This window comes from Haliotis rufescens, unplaced genomic scaffold (assembly GCF_023055435.1).
Source record: "Haliotis rufescens isolate VD_foot unplaced genomic scaffold, xgHalRufe1.0.p SCAF_19, whole genome shotgun sequence".
Taxonomy (NCBI): domain Eukaryota; kingdom Metazoa; phylum Mollusca; class Gastropoda; order Lepetellida; family Haliotidae; genus Haliotis; species Haliotis rufescens.
Window position 1 is genome coordinate 3,775,966 of NW_025963879.1, and position 21,285 is coordinate 3,797,250.

General features: G+C 42.7%; 1 protein-coding gene and 1 long non-coding RNA gene across 4 annotated transcripts in view; one reads left to right on the plus strand and one right to left on the minus strand.

Moving 5' to 3' along the window:
• The window catches only part of LOC124119209 (puratrophin-1-like), a 248,489-nt gene that overhangs the window by 22,596 nt on the left and 204,608 nt on the right, over positions 1–21,285 (plus strand). The window lies entirely within an intron of this gene.
• Positions 10,197–19,591, minus strand: LOC124119211. 2 transcript variants are annotated; one of them, XR_006858595.2, is made up of 4 exons: positions 19,573–19,591; positions 12,310–12,432; positions 11,505–11,637; positions 10,197–10,271 (listed from the first exon to the last, which is right to left on the minus strand). It is a non-coding gene; the product is annotated as an uncharacterized LOC124119211 (long non-coding RNA). The 2 variants fall into 2 exon arrangements; XR_006858594.2 differs by lacking the exon at positions 19,573–19,591 and having other exon boundaries at positions 12,310–12,451.

Consider the following 21,285-nt stretch of genomic DNA (forward strand, 5'->3'; position numbering starts at 1 on the left):
TACTCAAACGTAATTACTGCTTAGTGAAATGAATAATGATTATATTGATAAGGATTATATGACTTTGCAGTATAGGAAGTATTATGTGTATTCAAGAAATCGACAAGACCAAGGTAGCTTGAAAACGTTTCAATGCGGATTGGAATAATAAAGAAAGCCAACCCTATGGTAAAAATATATAGCCATTTCAAGAAGCTTTACTTTGAAAAACTAATGCCCTCTTCAAAATGACACTGCAAAAATATATATTCCTGTCCAAAACACGCGAGTAACCGCCATAGGTACATTGTCCTTGAATACCTTCGGCTTTCCACCCGTGAAGATCAAGGTTTGAATAGGTCTTCAGCAGCCCATGCTTGTCATAAGTCTAACAGGATTGGGTGGTCAGGCTCGCTGACTTGTTTGATGCATGTCATCGTATCTCAATTGCATAGATTGATGCTCAAGATGTTAATCATTGGATTCCCTGGTCAAGACTCGATTATTTACAGACCGCCGTCCTACAGCTGGAATGTTGCTGAGTGCGGCGTTGAACAACAGCCTACGATGTCCGGTCCCACAACGAGGGTAGAGCCCACCTTGCGCTTAATCGTCTGTCACGTGGTTATGTTATCTAAAGACTTTAGTAATCTGTGTCAGTGTGTATATTTGGAATCCATGTAACGATAATCTTCACACGATCTCAAGACACGTGGCAGGAATCATGTATAACATGCGATAAGGCACTTCTTCTGAGTTCCATGAATGGGAATAATGGGCTGTGTTTATGAGATGATGATAGTCTGTGAGTGAGTGTTGTTTTTCCGTACCGTCAGAGGTAACTTTTACTTGATTAAGACTGGACCAGACAAGGCAGTGGTCGATAGCTTACGAAGTGGTGATATGTGCTACCCGGAATCTGTTGGGGGACAAGTTGGAGAAAATGGAGATCTGTGCTACCCAGAATCTGTTGGGGGACAAGTAGGAGGTGATGGGGATCTGTGCTACCCGGAATCTGTTGGGGGGACAAGTAGGAGGTAATGGGGATCTGTGCTACCCAGAATCTGTTGGGGGACAAGTAGGAGGTAATAGGGATCTGTGCTACCCGGAATCTGTTGGGGGACAAGTAGGGGGTAATAGGGATATGTGCTACCCAGAATCTGTTGGGGGACAAGTAGGAGGTAATGGGGATCTGTGCTACAAAGAATCTGTTGGGGGACAAGTAGGAGGTAATGGAGATCTGTGCTACCCAGAATCTGTTGGGGAACAAGTAGGGGGTAATGGGGATCTGTGCTACCCGGAATCTGTTTGGGGACAAGTAGGAGGTAATAGGGATATGTGCTACCCGGAATCTGTTGGGGGACAAGTAGGAGGTAATGGAGATCTGTGCTACCCAGAATCTGTTGGGGGACAAGTAGGAGGTGATGGGGATCTGTGCTACCCGGAATCTGTTGGGGAACAAGTAGGGGGAAATGGGGATCTGTGCTACCCGGAATCTGTTGGGGGACAAGTTACAGGTAATAGGGATATGTGCTACCCGGAATCTGTTGGGGGACAAGTAGGAGGTGATGGGGATCTGTGCTACCCGGAATCCGTTGGGGGACAAGTAGGGGGTAATAGGGATCTGTGCTACCCGGAATCTGTTGGGGGACAAGTAGGAGGTAATAGGGATATGTGCTACCCGGAATCTGTTGGGGGACAAGTAGGGGGTAATAGGGATCTGTGCTACCCGGAATCTGTTGGGGGACAAGTAGGAGGTGATGGGTATCTGTGCTACCCTGAATCTGTTGGGGGACAAGTAGGAGGTAATGGGGATATGTGCTACCCGGAATCTGTTTGGGGACAAGTAGGAGGTAATGGGGATCTGTGCTACCCAGAATCTGTTGGGGGACAAGTAGGAGGTAATGGGGATCTGTGTTACCCGGAATCTGTTGGGGGACAAGTAGGAGGTAATGGGGATCTGTGTTACCCGGAATCTGTTGGGGGACAAGTAGGCGGTGATGGGGATCTGTGCTACCCGGAATCTGTTGGGGGACAAGTAGGAGTTAATAGGGATCTTTGCTACCCGGAATCTGTTGGGGGACAAGTAGGAGGTGATTCGGATCTGTGCTACCCGGAATCTGCTGGGGGACAAGAAGGAGGTAATGGGGATCTGTGCTACCCGGAATCTGTTGGGGGACAAGTAGGAGGTAATAGGGATCTGTACTACCCGGAATCTGTTTGGGGACAAGCAGGAGGTAATGGGGATCTGTGCTACCCGGAATCTGTTGGGGGACAAGTAGGAGATAATGGGGATCTGTGCTACCCGGAATCTGTTGGGGGACAAGTAGGAGGTGATGGGGATCTGTGCCACCCGGAATCTGTTGGGGGACAAGTAGGAAGTGATGGGGATCTGTGCTACCCAGAATCTGTTGGGGGACAAGTAGGAGGTGATGGGGATCTGTGCTACCCGGAATCTGTTTGGGGACAAGTAGGAAGTGATGGGGATCTGTGCTACCCAGAATCTGTTGGGGGACAAGTAGGAGGTGATGGGGATCTGTGCTACCCGGAATCTGTTTGGGGACAAGTAGGAAGTGATGGGGATCTGTGCTACCCAGAATCTGTTGGGGGACAAGTAGGAGGTGATGGGGATCTGTGCTACCCGGAATCTGTTTGGGGACAAGTAGGAAGTGATGGGGATCTGTGCTACCCAGAATCTGTTGGGGGACAAGTAGGAGGTGATGGGGATCTGTGCTACCCGGAATCTGTTTGGGGACAAGTAGGAAGTGATGGGGATCTGTGCTACCCAGAATCTGTTGGGGGACAAGTAGGAGGTGATGGGGATCTGTGCTACCCGGAATCTGTTTGGGGACAAGTAGGAAGTGATGGGGATCTGTGCTACCCAGAATCTGTTTGGGGACAAGTAGGAGGTGATGGGGATCTGTGCTACCCGGAATCTATTTGGGGACAAGTAGGAAGTGATGGGGATCTGTGCTACCCGGAATCTGTTGGGGGACAAGTAGGAGGTAATGTGGATCTGTGTTTCGCGGAATCTGCTGTATTCCCAATGGCTACCTAGCCACCACCTCGTTTATTTAGAGAACGCGCTGTATCGCATGTGTAGATTAATAATGTCTCCCATATTGACCCCTGGTTCTCCTGATAAAGAACGCCGTGACACAGTGAAAACACCAACACACACATGCTTTCTGCATGTTACTTATTGGTTCAGTCACTGGTTCGCCGTACCCCTTTATTTCCAGGCACCGTGACAAGCTTGGATGTTACTGAATGCGACGTTGACCATTTTCCCGAGGCAAGAATGTACACTAGCCTACATCAAAGTCTAGTTTTCACCCTTGCTATTTCAGGCCTACGTTCCTGTGCTAAAGAAGAGACTCTCGGGACTGGGATATGCACATCGATAGTCCAATCAGAGAACATTTTACGTTAAAATAATTCCAACAATTATAGGCGAAGATATTTCTAATATTTTCGAAATCTTTCCAAGTTTTCAGCCAAGTACTTAGTGCCTTATGTATATATGAGTGCAAACTTCATTGTATTTGAACTTGAACTGCCGAACGCAGTGACTGAGACTGAGACAGACTCAAACTGAGCGTTTCATACTCCTGGTTTCTGCAGTGTTCTTTGATACTATGAGCCTCTATTATTGTAATAGCGAAAAGTCTGTCTACCAGGTATTGTTCTGTTGGATTATATTTTATTTCATAGGAACGACACACGTTGACGCCCATACGTTTTTTCTCACGGTCATACGTAAACACCGACTTATTCCACGTTATAGGAAAAGTTTTACTCTAATTGACTCAGACAAGGCTATTGTAAAACCTCATACATCCCTTCGCTGAATTGTTTGGTTGTAACCGAAAGTTCCTCAATCCTTGATATAATTCAACCAGTCACCGGCAGGTGCACGAGGTTTGGTCCATTCTGACAGCATCTGCGGACGAGCAAATGATCGATGGACGCATGAAAAATGATTGCTTAGTTTGCGTTGGTTTTAAGATATTGAAAACAGTTGTAGTAGTAGCAGCAGCAGCAGGAGTAGTGGTAGTAGTAGTAAACAAAGTTTCATGTCTTTTCCGAGGTATTTTTTCCAAGATATTATATTAATAAATAACACACCTTTAGGAGGTGCCAACTCAGATTAACATAAAGAAAGGCCACTTGTTCAGTTTTATTTATTTTCCTGTCGCTAATATATCACCGAAAAGGTTACGAGTATGAACATATTATTTTTCTACGACCTGTCCATTGCTTTTGTGACCCGTGAAGATCCGGGTAGAGAATAGGTCTTCAGCCAACCAAGCTTGCCGTAAAAGGCGATTAACCTTGTCGTAAGACGCGACTTAGGGAATCGGGTGTCAACGTATCCCAATTTCGTAGATCGATGCCCATGATGTTGATCACTGGATTGTCTGGTCCAGATCATCTTCCCGAGGCAAGGGACTTAACTGACTATGAAAATCCAGTTGTCACCCTTGCCGAACTTGGCTTGAATTTCTGAGTTATCTTTTGGCTGGACTCTCGAGTCTATGCATTGTCTAATCAAAATCGCGTAACGACAGCCGGTTCGTAAACAACATGGCTACTGCCGTGCAGATTTCGGTCGACTGCAAGGATTTGCAAGAGCATATGGGCGTCGACAGATACGTTCCAAATGTTTTCATATTTTTAATCAAGGTACTCAAATGATTTGATGTACTTCACGAGGTAGGACCTGTCTTATTACAAAAATGATCTTGGTTATCGATTAGATCGTCTTGACTGCGCGCCGTCATTTTGTTTGAAGCAAATGCAAGTGATATGAGAGGTGGAATCTGTTTGGTCAGTAGGAAGGACATGGAAGGGACATAACTTGTAGTAGCCACTTATGGCGCAACGATCGAGCCACGAAATTCCAGTCTAGTTCGGCAAGGGTGGAAAGTTGACTTTCATAGTCAGTGAACTCCCTTGCCTCGGGAAGATGGGTCCAGACTCGATCATTTACAGACCGCCGTTATATAGCTGGAATATTGCTGAGTGCGGCATTAAACAGCAAACAACAGTAACTGATAACTAATGTGCGAATCTTTGCAACTCAGGAGGATGCACACGATTGCTTTTCACCCAAAGATTTTGGTTATTTCGTACAGGCGGACTGTCTCACTTGGTAAGACGTGTAACAGTACTTCGGGGTTCGCATTACGCTAATTTTGATTGTTTGTTATGAAATTGAAAAAGGAAGAATAACAGCTGAAACGTTGTGAGTAAGACACTGATTTGAAGTTTCCTTTAGTTACCATCATCTGCACTCAGGTATTGGAAGTGTTGACAATGTTCAGACGTCCTCATGCCCTACTGGTGTGGACTGTTGCCTTCAAGCCAGACTCTGTCATCATCATCATTTATTGTATTCTGGCCATAGGCCCATATACATACAATAACATTATATACATACAATTTTGTACATGTACAAGTATAAACATGCAGACTTATATGCACAGACATGCGCACGTGTACAATTTTGTGAAAAATAAGTCGCATCACAACACAACAAGAAGAGATAAAAGCATTTGAATAATAAAGGCAAATAACCTCAAGAATAAGTAAACATCATTTGTACAAAGACGATTGCGAAGTCGTAAACCATAATTAATGTATAGGATAGTATTCTTTTGTTGCTCGTTAGATTTTTCATCAAAACGGAGGAGCTTGATTAGTGTATTGATGTTTTGGGGTAGATCTTGGAAATATTTTGTTCTGAGCGATTCATAACATGGACAGGTCAGGGAAATATCTTGCGCCCGTTGACCATTATTCACTCACTCACATGACTGTGGGGTAGTCCTAATGAGCAGGGCGTGTGGCCATCAGTGTGTGTGGTGGGGTGGGGGTGGTAGCCAACATCCCCACGACCCGGTGTGAGTGAGACGGATGAGGGGAAGCCACTGGCGTCAGAGAAAATGTCCATCAGCTGCTCCTGGCCATAGTAGCCACGACCCCACGAGGTCCTCTACGTCACTGTGGACTCGTCCCATTTCAGAATTTTAAAACTATGCTCATTATATTTTTGCCCCGTATTTCACAGTGCTATTTAAGGTGTTGTTTGATAATGCCCACTTTCCTGAATCTTGGTCTTTGGGAGTTATTGTTCCGATACATATACATATAGGGGTATATCAGTTATTAGTGCTACCCATGAAGATCCCGGGGTAGAATAGGTCTTCAGCAACCCACGCTTGCCGTAGAAGGCGACTATGCTTGTCGTAATTGTCCAAATTGCGTGGATCGATGCTCATGATGTCAATCACTGGATTGTCTGGTCCAGATTTGATTATTTACAGACCGCCGTCATATAGCTGGAATAACAACTTCATCCTGATATTAAAGAGATATTCCTGTTATTGTTTGTAGACGATATTATTCTAATCTCAGATACCATGGTTGACTTCAGAAGCGTATTGATGTTCTAGAAAAATATTGTAATGATTATGATTTAGACGCGGATTTGAATAAAACTAGGGTGGTTGTTTTTAAGAAAGGTGGAGTGTTGTCAAGAAAAGAGATTTTTGTTTTATAAAGGTCTAAAGTTGGAGTGTGTATCTTCCTGCAAGTATTTGGGCGTTACTTATACGAGAAGCCTGTCCTAGTCAAGTCATTTCTCAAATGCTGGTTTACAGGGGAAAAAGACAATGTTTGGAATTTTAAAGTAATTGACAAAATTACATCTTCTTCGACATGACATGATATGAAAATAGCCACAATTTTGCTCTATGGTTCCGAAGTCTGGAGTCTACACCAGAATGATGAAATAGAAACCATACATACATTGGCGGTCAAGGGCTTTCTAGGTGTCAAATCGTCAACACCCAACAACATGGTTCGAGGTGAATATGGGCATTATCCTTCATATCTTTATGCAGACAAAAGAGTTATTGGTTACTGGATGGAGTTTTTGAGTGTGTCCGATTGTCGCAATCCAACGAAATGCTATTATATTATGCTTCAGGCAGAAGGTTAAGATAAAATTAACTTGGTCTCAAAATATAAATGTTTATTGTTCAGCTTGGGTTTGGGCTCTTGTTGGTAATACCAGTTTATAAAGTGATCCTCAATCGATTTTGTCAGAATTTATGACGCGTCTGAAGTTTAGTTGTGAACAGGACTGGCATAGTCTTCTGGAATAGCGTAGTGAATCTTTATCTTATTCTCAATTCAAGGTATCGTTTGGTACAGAGTTGTATCTTAGCTGTGTGACCGTCAATAAATTTGATGTGGCGCTTGCTCGGTTTAGATGTTTTTCGCATCAGCTATGTGTTGAAACAGGGAGATACGCTAATATCACGTAACAGAAGATTATGTTGTGTTTGTAAGGCTGGGTGTGTGTAGGACGAGTATCATTCTTTGTCAGTTGGCCACGATAATAACCAGTTGCGTGTGGATCACTTACCAAAGAATATTGTGAAAAATTTAATATCATTATGTCTACAACTGATTGTAAATTAATTAAACAGCTACCTATCTATATCTATCAAACGATGTCACTTCGTAGTACATTATTGTCAGCACAATAAGATCTGTGTACATCATGTCCATTGTAATACAAATGTAACTATGGACGGTTGGCCTACACTTACGAAATATACCGAATTGAATACAGACTCGTCGCAATTCCATTTGCGTAACTATAACAGCTTTTGCAAGCATTTTCATCTGGGTCCAGTCCAATAATGTATACTCACACGCAAAAGAAACGCAAGTGGTTTTAGGCAAATAGATAACATTCACGGAACCATAGTGTAGTGAAGCCTGATGGTGTTTTCAATATTTTTGGTTGCATTTTCGAAGCCCCGAGTAAAAACGCAACATAAAAAACGAATCGCCAAAACTCACCATTTAAATGAAATGTGGGTATCATGCATCCATTTCTCGCGAAATCGAAAATACACAAACTGTCACGAACTGTAGTGGGTATAAAACTGTGGCCGATTCTTGGACCTACCACTCCTCGGTCAACAATGCCACGCCTAACTCAAATTCAGAGAAACCAGGCTATCGGACTTTTGGAAGCCGGAGAGTCTGTCCAAGATGTTGCCCGTCATTTCAACCTTAACTTAACCACAATTTACCGTCTCCTGCATCGATACAATGCTACACAGACCACAGATGACCTTCCTCGGAGCGGTCGTCCTAGGGTCACCACACCTCGACAAGATCGGCAGATTACCCGTCAACACCAGCGACATCCGTTCCTAACTGCAAGTGAAAGTGCTCGACAGACCATAGGAACACATAATCGACACATTAGCCGGGACACTGTGATCCGACGTGTCCGTTCCAACAACCTCAGATGTCGCCGACCAGCACGTCGTCCTGTTTTCCAACCACGACATCGCCAAACACGACTTCAGTGGGCACAGGGTCATCGCAATTGGCGTCATCTTCTCTGATGAAAGTCGCTTTTGTGTCTCCCATGCAGACGGAAGAGTCAGAATTTGGCGGCGTCGAGGTGATCGTTTCGCTGACAGAAACGTTGTGGAAAGGGATCCATGGGGTGGACCTAGAGTCATGATATGGGAAGGGATTGGACTTAATGCGAGACTTGGACCCATGTGCTTTCTGAATGCTTTCTGGGTGTGTGCAGGAGGATCTCTAGGGCCTTCACAAATCGTCTGATCCACTCAATGTACAGGAGATGTGTGGCAGTGATTAATGCTAATGGTGGTCACACCAGGTATTGACTGACATTTTGGGTATTGACCCGAAACTGTGTAAGCCCTTAACATTTGAAAAAAAACAATTATGTCATCTGCCTTTTAATCCATTAAACTGTCTTCAGTCAAAACAATTTTAATCTTGCCCTATTAGTATTTCTTGTCTTTACTGTTGAAAATAAACAACATGTATACTGCATACTCGACTTGCGTTTCTTTTGCTTGTGAGTATAGTTCTCTCCTACAAACAAGTATTACCTGGGCTCGACACAAACTTGACTTTCATTGTAGTTGTACCGACCACACATTTACTCATGTATACAGGAGGGCTGCCTTCCTCAAGAAAACCTCCGGTCATTTTTAATTACGGGTCATCTGTCGTCAAGACGTTGGTGGCCCAATCGGGGCTGTCTGCAGAGGCCGCTTGTGCCGAGCGATATTCCCAGATAAATCACTGTCAGGCACATGCTATAGTGTTACATCTCCCTGTGTATAGTGCTCTGTGATGGCCATTGCCTCCTTTTATTAGTGGATTATTTATTTCTCGTAACCTGTCCTGTATGCCTTAACGACGACACCTGTTGAAAACTTCTGTAAGGATTGGCCTCCACGGTCTGGAGACATTCTCAAATACACCTGATGCTCGTGCAGTGCAGGGGGACATGCAATAAAGCTAATCATCACTGTGAAATAACCGCCATGTTGGTTTCCCGTCAAAGGCCATGTTTGACGCACAGGCGTGTGAGGCACAGGCGTTCCCTGGCGTGTGCATCGTCGTATTTAGAGATGTCGATCGTTATTTTGTTCGTCAGCTCTTGGAAGAATGCAGACAATGCAGTGTCACACTTTGGTCACTGTCAACTGCAAGGACACTTTCACATAAAAGTAGCTTAAAAAACTGCACATTGAAGCAGATAACCTTTCCAATTCAGATTGTTTAAAAAATAAATATATGATGATTTTCTGACGAAGCCTATTGCAGTATGAATAGTTCTCTCTAGTTTTCTAGTTCAACAGTACCTGAATTGTTTGATAGGCATTACTTAGAAGTTGACGGATGACAAAGTGGACACAGTTTATGGATAACAACTTCTTTAATGCTGTGAAAAGCGACGTTTCGGTATAGATCCTTATATCGTTGTCAAGCTGCAGTCTTGCTTTACAATGGTATAAGGATCTTTACCGAAACTTTTCTTTTTACAGCATTAAAGACATTTTTAACCACAAATTGTGACTACTTTAACGGTACCTGTTCGATCAACTTGTGAAACTTAGCTTCAATCTGTTGTGACACCTTTTAAGCAAATGAAACATTGCATTTATGTTTGCTTGTTTGATGTTTAACGTCGATCTCAGTAATATTCCAGTTATATGGTGGCCTTTGCATTGATGACCTCACCAGATCCACAAAGAATGAATTATTTTACAGAGAACGAAACTGACTGACGTCAATCACCCATTCCATGAAAGAATATCGTGAAGAATTGCTGCCATTTTCTTTTCAATGACACAAAGTTCTTTTACATGTGAAAGTGTTTTATTACAACAACACATTTCAGGCCTGGCGCCCGAGTTCATGTATCTGCTGATTATCTGAAAACATTAGAAAAGAAAGGTTTCAGGCATCGGACATGTCTTCCAATTCTACCTCACTGACAGATGGAATACTTGCACCTTCTACATTTAAGACGCTAACGCCAGAGACAAACCAGTCAAAATTATCTCCCGAAACAGATTGCATTGGCTGTTCTAGTTAAAAAGTAGATTTGACTTACTCGTATGAATGTAACAAAATATTTTCAATTTTTTTTTTATAATCAAGAATTGTATAGATTGTCATTAGGTCATGTGACATAAATGACTTGTGTGTCAATATTCTTTAAATAAACGTCTATACTAAAATGCTACCTTTTCACATCTTCCCGAGGCAAGGGAGTTAACTGACTTTAAAAGTCCAGTTTCCATCCTTGCCGAACTAGCCTGGAATTCCTGGGCTCGATATTAGCGCCACCAGTAGCTATTACCAATTATATCCCTTCTAAGCCTCTCCTATGGACCAATAGGATTCCACCTCTCGTATCACTTGCATTTGCTTCAAACAAAATGGCGGCGCCATGTCAGGACGATCTGCTCGACAATCAAGATCTATATTGTGATAAAACGGGTCTTACATCGCGAAGTGCATCAAATCACGTGAGCACCTTGATTAAAAACATGAAAAGATTTGGAAAATATCTGTTGACAACGAGTTGGCGGTGCACATGCTTTGCAAATCCTGCAATCGACCGAAATCTGCAGGACAGTTTACGAACCGGATTTCGATTTCGTTGCGCGATTTTGATTGGACTAAGCATAGACTCGTTAGTCCAGCCAAATTGTAACTCCATAATACCAGCCTAGTTCGGCAAGGGTGGAAACTGGTCTTTTATAGTCAGTTAACTCACTTGCCTCGGGAAGATGCCTTTTCATGAACGGGTTTGAGACACGAACTAACACTTGTATTGGGGTTGACAAGGACAACTTTGTCAGACTTCCTAGCTCAGGCACCTACATACGGCAGTTGAAATTTTGTTTGTGCGACATCGAACCTGGATGATATCGGCCATAAATTCTGGTATGTCTGGTCCAGATTCGATCAGTACTGGACCACCTTGTATAGCTGCGAGAGAGCTGAGTGTGACGTTAGTCAGCATTCGTTCCCTCACACCTTTGGAAAATCTAAACTACTTATTATTTGATGTGTCATGTAACTGGTCATCGTACTTGTTACTTGTGCTACTTATTGACCAGATTGGCCGGATAATCGTCTGTTCAGCTTTCACTTACGTTTCACAAACGCAGTGTCCGATGAAATGTCCCTCGTGGTGGCAAACGGTTTTTCCGTTACATCCGGGGCACTCAATGTCACAGACTCTGCTCGTCACACATCTGTCAAATCGGCCACAGCTTGATTGGGCATCTGACAATGATAGACGTCAATGACATTACTGGAATGCCACCTTCACTGAAAGTGTATTTTACATATGATATTTCCAAGGATCACAAATGTACACTTTTTCATAACGTCATTGAGATTAACAATACTTGAATGTCCAATTGTTGATGTTGTCAGTTAAGTTATATAGAACCATAGATACAAAAAATAAAATTTGCTGTATGCGAATTAATTCTATGCAAGTGACCAGGAAGTGACCTAATTCCTTCCGTACTACTGGCGCTGACTGTAAGATCTGTACTACTGACGCTGACTGTTAGATCTGCAGGATACCAAGACATATACAACAGTGACACTCGGAATCCGTTTTTAGAAGTATAGCTTAATAATTTAAAATTCGCTGTATCTTAATTATTTCCATGCAATGTATTGAAGTGACCGGGACCCTAATTCCTGCTGTACTACTGGCGCTGACTGTAAGACCTGCACGATACCAAGACACAGTGGCTCTCGCGCTCCTGAGTCAAATACATATGTGTATGAATCTGGAGAACAGTCGCATTTCCAACTAATCTCAACTTGAGTCCCATTTAAATATACTTTGTCGACGCTGGTGAGTGATTGTTTACTAGACGTGCGTAAATCAAGCGACTGCGTAAATGATATATGAACATAAGGTCCAGCCAGGAGACTCACCAACAGCCCCCAGGAGCAGCACTGAAGCAAGGACGAGGAAGAGGACGACTCTCATGTTGACTGTAGTAACAAGGTGCTGGTGAGAGTGACACAGGCTGTTTTTATACACTGTCTCAGGCCGACCTATCGTGACATGGAACCAATCCTTCACACGTTTTCAAATTATCTTTGAACTTTAAGATAAGCACACACTATCTTTTTCAACATATCATCGAATGTTTGTGAAATGTGTTCTATATGTTTGGAAACTTGAAACAAGCATGTATGATGTTCCTGAAACACCAGATAAAAATACGAATACGAAATGTATCATATTCATGTCAGTACTGGATTGAAACATACCTATAAGATTGCATTTGGTGATCGATGGTGATATGGCAAACATGAAGCGAGGGAAACGACCAGAACATGACCATGATGTTGGGGGGTTACCAAGTGTTACATGTACTTGTAATTATGCATGCCTGGTTGATCTATACCTACAACCTATACGTCTTGGTGCCCAGTACTGAAATCAATGTCCCCGTCGATGTGTCATCAGATAATTCTCCATGGGCTGACAGCGACAGCAGTGGTCCGATATCCTTTATGTGAGATTCCTTCATACTTGGACCTGTTACATTCTTCCACCCCTTTTTACTCAGGAGATAAACCTACTGCTAAAGCGCGAGGTTTCAAGTGTATAAATAAGAGGTTTCTACATTAAATTTCAAAACACAGTAGGTTTATCTCCATTCTACCAAGACTGCAACGGCGCTTGAAAACGGTGCTGTCTTGCAACTGCAACGCCTAACTGCACCGCGTACCAAGGCCTGCTGTCTTCCGAAAAAGGTTCAAAGGTATTTATATATGTTACAAATATTACTAAAGTTCAACATTTAATACCAACATTCGTGACTAGTTCAAACTAAGTGTTCAAAAAACATAGTTTTTCAAAAAGAAGTTGACAAATAACCTTCCTCCAAACTTTGTCCAAATATGTTTCAATTTCATTGCAACCTGCAGTGCACTGTTTGGACTCACCAAGTCATTTCTTTGAATTCGAATATTCCACTTCCCATTGTAGGGGTGGCAGGGGATCTGTACTTCCCGGAATGTGTGCTACCCGGAATCTGTTCGGGGATGTGTAAGGGGCTGTAGGGATCTGTGCTACCCAGCATCTGTTCGAGGGGAAGTAGGGGGCAATGGGGATCTGTGCTACACGGAATCCATTCGGGGACAAGTAGGAGGTAATGAGGATCTGTACTACCCGGAATGTGTGCTACCCCGGAATCTGTTCGGGGACATGTGGGGGGCAACGGGGACCTGTGCTTCCCGGAATCTGTTCAGGGATATGTAGAGAGCGATTGGGATCTGATCTACCTGGAATCCTTGCGGGGACAAGTAGGGGCAATGGGGATCTGTGCTTCCTGGAATCTGTTCGGGGATATGTAGGGGGCGATGAGGATCTGTGCTACCTGGAATCTGTTCGGGGATATGTAGGGGGCGATGAGTATCTGTGCTACCTGGAATCTGTTCGGGGATATGTAGGGGGCGATGAGGATCTGTACTATCCGGAATCTGTTTGGGCATATGTTGGGGGTAATGAGGATCTGTACTCCCCAGAATCTGTTCCGGGATATGTAGGGGCAGATGGGGATCTGTGCCACCCGGAATCTGTTCGGGGATATGTAGGGAGCGAAGGGGATCTGTGCCACCTGGAATCTGTTCGGGGGTATGTAGGGGGCAATGGGGATCTGTACTGTCCGGAATCTGTTGCGGGATACGTTGGGGGAAATGGGAATCTGGACTACCCGGAATCTGTTCCGGGATAATTAGGGGGAGATGGGGATCTGTGCCACCTTGAATCTGTTCGGGGACAGGTAGAAGGTAATGGGGATCAGTACTACCCGGAATCTGTTCGGGGATATGTAGGGGGAGATGGGGATCTGTGCCACCCGGAATCTGTTCGGGGACAGGTTGAAGGTAATGGGGATCTGTACTACCCGGAATCTGTTCGGGGATAAGTCGGGGGCAATGGTGATCTGTACTACCCAGAATCTCTTCCGGGATATGTAGGAGGTAATGGGGATCTGTACTACCTGGAATCTGTTCTGGGATATGTAGGGGGCAATGGGGATGTGTGCTACCTGGAATCTTTTCGGGGATATGTCGGGGGCAATGGGGATCTGTACTTGCCCGGAATCTGTTCCGGGATATGTTAGGTGCCGGCGATGGGGATCTGTACTACCCGGAATCTGGTCGGGGATATGGAGGGGGCGATGGGGATCTGTACTACCCGGAATCTGGTCGGGGATATGTAGGGGGCAATGGGGACCCGTGCCTCTCTACTGAAGAATCTTCCATTGAACAGAGGCTGGGCACGTGAACGAAACGCTCATATAAACGACACATTTGATATTTATACGATTATATTCGAGAAATTACGTAAACTACCGATGGACTACTTCTCTAACGTTTATATAGTTTGGATTTCACTCTATGGTAGCGTTTACTATAATTGAGGCCACGTTAATGGAAAGGCTTATTTCAGTCACCCACTTATATTAATTGTTTAGTTGTAACCAAATGTTCCTGAATCCCTGATATGATTCAACCAGCCCCAGCAAGTGTTGTTCCACACTGCACCTGCGGACGAGCAAATGTTTAGTGGACGCATGAAAAATGATTGCTTGGGTTGCGTTATTTCTGAACAGTTGAAATCATTTTCTAATGTCTGATTTGGAATAAAACTGATGAAACTATGCGTGTATTTAGTAGAACCCTAATACAATTGATGAGTATTTTTGGGGCACATTGAGAATTGATTTATTTTGGTATTCTTTCTTTCCTTGCAATTTCATATCTTTACTGAAAATATCGCTTCTCAAGTGATTTTTCTTATCTTTTCAATGCTATTGAGCACCGCTCGAGGGTAAGGATGTTTGCTTGTCCCCAGGGTTTGAAATAGCAGTAAATTATACCAGCAAATACAAACGTCGCGTTGTTGCCATTGATAACCTTTCAGACCATTCGTGTCTTTTGAACGTGTAAAGTACGAGAGCTGGTCATATACATGTAGTTCTAAGTCAAACAAACAAAACCAACAATTCGGAAAGTGTTATTAATTTTATTTTTCAACATAATCTCCCTGTTTTTCAATACACTTTTCATATCGATAGTGAAGCTTTTCAATTTCAGTCAGGCAGAAATTTTCTGAAGCCACCTTGAAAACCTTTTGCGGCAGCTTTAAGGTCAACGTTGTCGTCATAGTGCTTTCCATGAATGTGTTCATTCAGTTTAGGAAACAAGTGGAAATCACCTGGTGCCAAGTCTGGCGAGCATGGAGGGTGAGAAAGCTCTTCGAACCCTCATTGTCGCAGAACTGAAGTCGAGAGGTGCGAGAAGAGGCATTGTCATGAAACAGTAGAACTCCATCAGTCAGCATGTCTTGCCGCTTCTCTTTGATAGATTCTCTCAGGCTATGAAGCAAATCAGTACAGTAGGCACTGGTTATCGTCTTTTGACTTTCTAAGTAATCAACAATGATCACACCCTTTGCATCCCAGAATACAGTGGCCATAACTTTCCTCACTGATCTTGGAGATTTGAATTTCTTTGGTGCCGGGGAAATGGAATGATGCCATTTAATGGATTGACGTTTTGACTCGGGATCATTATGGGAAACCCATGTTTCATCACCCGTTACTTATCACATAGCTGCCCAACGTTTAACGCTGGAATAGCTAGAGCACTTATCCCCATACACTTGTGACATTGGGTTATGAATTTTCTTGGGGAGTACTTTTCTCTAAAGTCAAAAACGTGATGACTGCTCGGTACTCGTTCTTTTCCTTTTCTGTGTCTATACGGACCCCTATCACGTTCAACTGGCTGTCATTAATGTACAAACGGCCTCGACAGACCAAATACTCGTACACTTGGAATGAACCACTTAAACAATGTACTGCTTTGACTAGTTCACTTTGTTATGGCCCATAGTTGAAAGTTAGTCAGTTTTTTTTAACAGCCCTCAGGCAATCAGGTGTAATGAAACACAACAATGGTGACCTTATTTCATCGTGTACACAATCATTGAAATCCTCTACCCATGGTTCCTCGAGGTTACAGATGCCGGGTATAGACCCAACTGTTTCCAAAACCTTTCGCTGGAATCCATGGTGGGTCTTTTCTCATCATTCCTATCGATTGCATTTAACTGCCTCTAAGATTGTTTTTCATTAGATTTGAATAATTTGTTTTGTTTCATGAAGTTTTTTTTCTTATCCCACTTTCTTTTTCTTTTTGTCCAAACCCTTCAGAGAATCAAGAATTTTCTCTTTTGTTGTCTTGTAATTTTTAAAAAAAAATTTCCGAATTGATTTTTTGTCGTTTTGACATTGATTTATTTTTAAGCAAAGCTCTATCCAGGATATATCTTTCCTGGTTTCGTTTAGTTTTATTTGAACCAGTTTTTTTGGATGATTTTGTTTATTTTGTGGTTCAATATCTTTGGAAACTGCATGGAGTTCCCCCAGTGTTCGAGCAGCAGCACACACGCAGCAGTTAATGTCATGCAAAGAACAGTCTGCAATGAGAGTCACAAAAATAATGTCATTTAATTTATCAAGTTGATTCTGTGGAAATAAGTGGTAAATCACAGATTTGATTATAAAATGATATTAACAAATTATACAAGGGATCATCAGAAAGATGATCTGCAGCAGCAGAGGGGTCTGAAGAGGGGGAAAACTCAACGACTTCGAGCCCAACATCAGGGATTTCATTTTGTCAGCCCATGAGTGGGTCATCAGTGACAACTGCATTAGGTACTTTAGGGGGAAACAATGCGAACGTCCATTTGCAATTTCGAGTGTGCCACTGTTAGAGCTGGGTGTTCATGTGAAGGCGCCTGACGAGCGTTGTTGTTAGCTGACCAGACTCACGGCGCCTATACAACTTCAGTCGCCGGAGCTGGTCGCGAATATTCTGCTCTGTCAGATATGCATACATTGGCATGGCTTTGTCCCAATGTTGCTTCAGTAATTTGCCATTTATACGTGGTATGTCTGGCCATCCTGTTGCTTTCGCACACTCAAGAAGTGTGGACTTGAGTAAGTATGTCCAAGATAGTCTTGGATGGGTTCTGTGCCTGCCACTTGGGCTAGTCCCATCTCAAGTTTGGTTAGTTTGTATACCTGAGGGAGGCTGACTGGGCTGCGGAGTTGAACAATGTTTCTTTCCTTGTCGTACAGATTAAATACGAAAATGCAGCAAAGATGGTTTGGGTGATCCTGGAACAGTCATGCTAGTTATAATCAAAATCAGCTCAGTACCCTTGTCCCCACAACACACATCCCAGACAGCGAATGGGACTTCTCCCAGGAAGCGCTGCCTAGTCAAGACTCCCCAACACTATGGCCTTCTGCGTTACCCAGATTGTCAGAAGGGCTGTATTCCTGGTAGCAAATCCGGGTACTCACCTAATGTCAGTCAACGGATTGGGAGGTACCAAACCTAAGGCACCGAGAACAATGGGGAGTCGGACAACTTGGTACTTGGGATGCAAGCGAGACATTTCAAAGGCGAGGTCATGCCATGTTTTTCCTGAATCTTGTCAATCACATTAGTGTCAAAAGGGACAGAAAACACAATGACATAAATAATTTCATTGGATTTATCAAAAGATCATGTTTCTTGGCCTGGATGCGTCTGAGGCTATAAATGGGCCTATTCCAAAGAATTTTGTATTTATCATTTTCCATGATGCCCTCTACATATTCCGGGTCGTACCATGGATGGACCTCTGTGTCAAAACCCCAAACATTGCGAAGGCGGTAATAAAAGGATCGAGCCACTCCATCATGTCACTTAAGATACTGTGTTTGTGCCAAAGCTGAGCATCCATTAAAAAAGTGTTGGACAGTATCATTTCATATCACATATTGACGGTTTCGAGTGGGAATTGACTGTGCACATGCGTTTTTTTTCTATAGTCCATTTCAGACTTCCCTCATTGGACTTTCCCATTCATTGGAAGAATCTGCCCTTGCTGTATTCATTCGAATTTTTCTCCTGTAAAATTGGCGATAGGTGATCTACGACAGATAGCGGATCCAACTGCAATTCTTTTTACAATTGAGCCCGGGCTGGGGCATGGTCTTGACATTCCAGTAACAAGTGACCGATGGATTCAGGTTGATTACAAGATGGACATACCTTGTCATGGTGCTTTTTGTGACCGAGTCTGAGGCGTGAGATGGCTACTTTAACTTTCCTTTCATTTGAGTATAGTATGGCTTTAGTGGATCTTGGGTGGAATTTTGCATAACCATCTGTTGATCTGACTTGCGTGTCATTGGTCTTTCTACTTTGGGGCTATAGGGGCTTTCATTTTGATTGTCTAGTTTGCTGTAGGTAATAGGTTGTATCTCCGCTTTGTCCTGATCTAGCTTTGCCAGTGTATCTGCTTATCTATGTGAGACGGGATCCAACACAGCTTCACCTGTTTTCCTTCGTCTGATAAGTTTGTATATTCGTATAGAATATTATTGACTGTGTTTGGTCTTGAGTTTGAGTTTCTGCCGCTGATGGCATGAAGTGCACGAAGCGAGTCTGATAGGACGACTGCCTTTATTTCCGGTAGTTCCGGCATGAGTTTGAGAGCATGATGATTGCCTCCAATTCAACAGTGAATACTGACTGACTGTCAGTCAGGCGAACGGAATGTGCTTGAGTTTTGGAGCTATGGATATGGATCCCGTAACCAGCACTGTTGGTGATATGAGTCTTGGATCCATCAGTGTATATCACGTGATCAAAACTCAGTGGTGATGTTTATCGCCAGCAAAATTGACATTTCTTGAAAAGCGCACTCCACATTTTTTGTCATTACTGAAAGTAATATCCCTTATGGCTTGAATAGCTTGTTTACCCTGTATAAGTATTAGCACACTTGCAGCTATCTTCGTTATTTAATCAGCGATATTATGTGATTCTATTTCAGGTGTTCAGGGCAATAAGAGAGGCATAAAACCATACAAACTCACTCCACAAACTCCTACCTTCTTTTTGCATACAGGCGCGTAAGGTAAAAGATGCATTATGACACTTAAAAGGATTTTTATGTCAATCGAAAACCGTTAATTCCTTTAATCTTTTCAAAATGACACTGCTTATAATTGAACTTCTTTCTCACACAATTTTTAATCGAATATTATATTAATGACTAGGATTACTGCAACCTGCATATCTTGAAAAAAGACAGTTTAATGTAGTTCCCACCTTAAACAGACAGCGACTGAGCTCGACACAAACTGAACTTTCAGTCTCCTGGAAAGTACGAAATCCAATTTTGGCTGAGATACGCACACTGTATCCACTAATCGTGCTTTATCGCAGTGATCGAGTTCTGGTATTGGTGCTCGTATTCCCAGTAAACAATAATGTCTGCCCAAAGTTCACTCTGTACAGCTGAGAGTTTTGTCGAAGTCCACCATCTCTAAGAATCACTCCCTATTTTCATTAAAAGATTATTATACGTTTCTCGTAACCTGTCCTGTATGCATTAACGTGGCGCCACGAGCAGCAGACGCCACCTGCTAAAAAAACTTTTGTCACGGTTGGCCTCCGAGGTCTGGAGACATTCTCAAATACACATGATGCTCGTGCAGTGCACGGGAAAATGCAATAAAGCTAATCATCACTTTGATTTTGATTTAAACATATTTATTCACAAGGAGTGAACGGGATTGGGGGACAAGTTCTTCCAACTTAGAATGCCCTCTCCCTGGTATTTACAAAATATTCACAATTTCAAATTCAATATATATGCATAAAACATAAAACACTATAGATGAGAGAGAGAGAGAGAGAGAGAGAGAGAGAGAGAGAGAGAGAGAGAGAGAGAGAGAGAGAGAGAGAGAGAGAAGAGAGAGAGAGAGAGAGAGAGAGAGAGGGAAAACATTGTTGAATGAACAGTTCTTTACACGAATCTTTTAGTTGTACATATATAACGTTGTACTGCCTTAAATATAGCTTCATTTTCTGTAACAACGTGATCTGCATTGCCGTGTAACAGTAAGTGTACATCAATAGGTATGTTATGAACAATATTTTTAAGGCTGTTTAACATAATTTCACGCTGATGACTAAACAATGGACATTCCATGAGATAATGATATGCATTTTCATATGTATTCGAACATGTACAGTTCGGGTGATCTTTTATACCAATTCTATATAAATCATAATTCAACTGACTGCACATGTATCTCAGTTTTGTGTGTAAGATATTATATTTTCTTCTTCCATAAGCGAAGTACGCAGGTGACGTGGGGTTGTGCTTTTGTAGCGAATTTTTAAAACAAGAAATCGTAGAATTTCGATCTGATAACGGAATAGAGTTCCACAATCGGATAGACGATGGGTAAAAGGATTCACACGAATGTCTTAGTCTTGTGAGAGGAACACTGATGTTTTCAGAGTTTCTGAGACTGTATGAGTTTTTTGCAGCAACGGTTTTGGGTAGACTACCTGTTAGATAGGAAGGGGCCATGTTATGATTAATTTTGAAACTTTGAAATGACGGCCATATTGGTTTCCCGTCAAAGGCCATGTTTGCCGTAGGCTGAATCGAAGGTATATCAGCTCTAGGTGCAGTGTCACACATTGGTCAATATCAACTGCAAACACTTTCACATTTTACTGCAAGTAACTTCACAAGCTGCACATTGAAACAGCTTACCTTTCCATTTGAGATTGTTTTCGGTTAAAATATTTTTTTATATAAATTTACTCTTGTGGAAAATACAATGATTTTCTGAAAGCCTATTGCAATATGAATCGCTTTGGCTTTGGGGTTTTCTACGGTTCCTGTAAACTTGTAAACTGAGCTGTTTAATCTAGTGTGGCACCATTGAAGCAACTAAAACTTTGCACTGACGTTTGCTTATTTGATGTTTAACGTCTCACTCAGCAATATCCCAGCTGTATGGT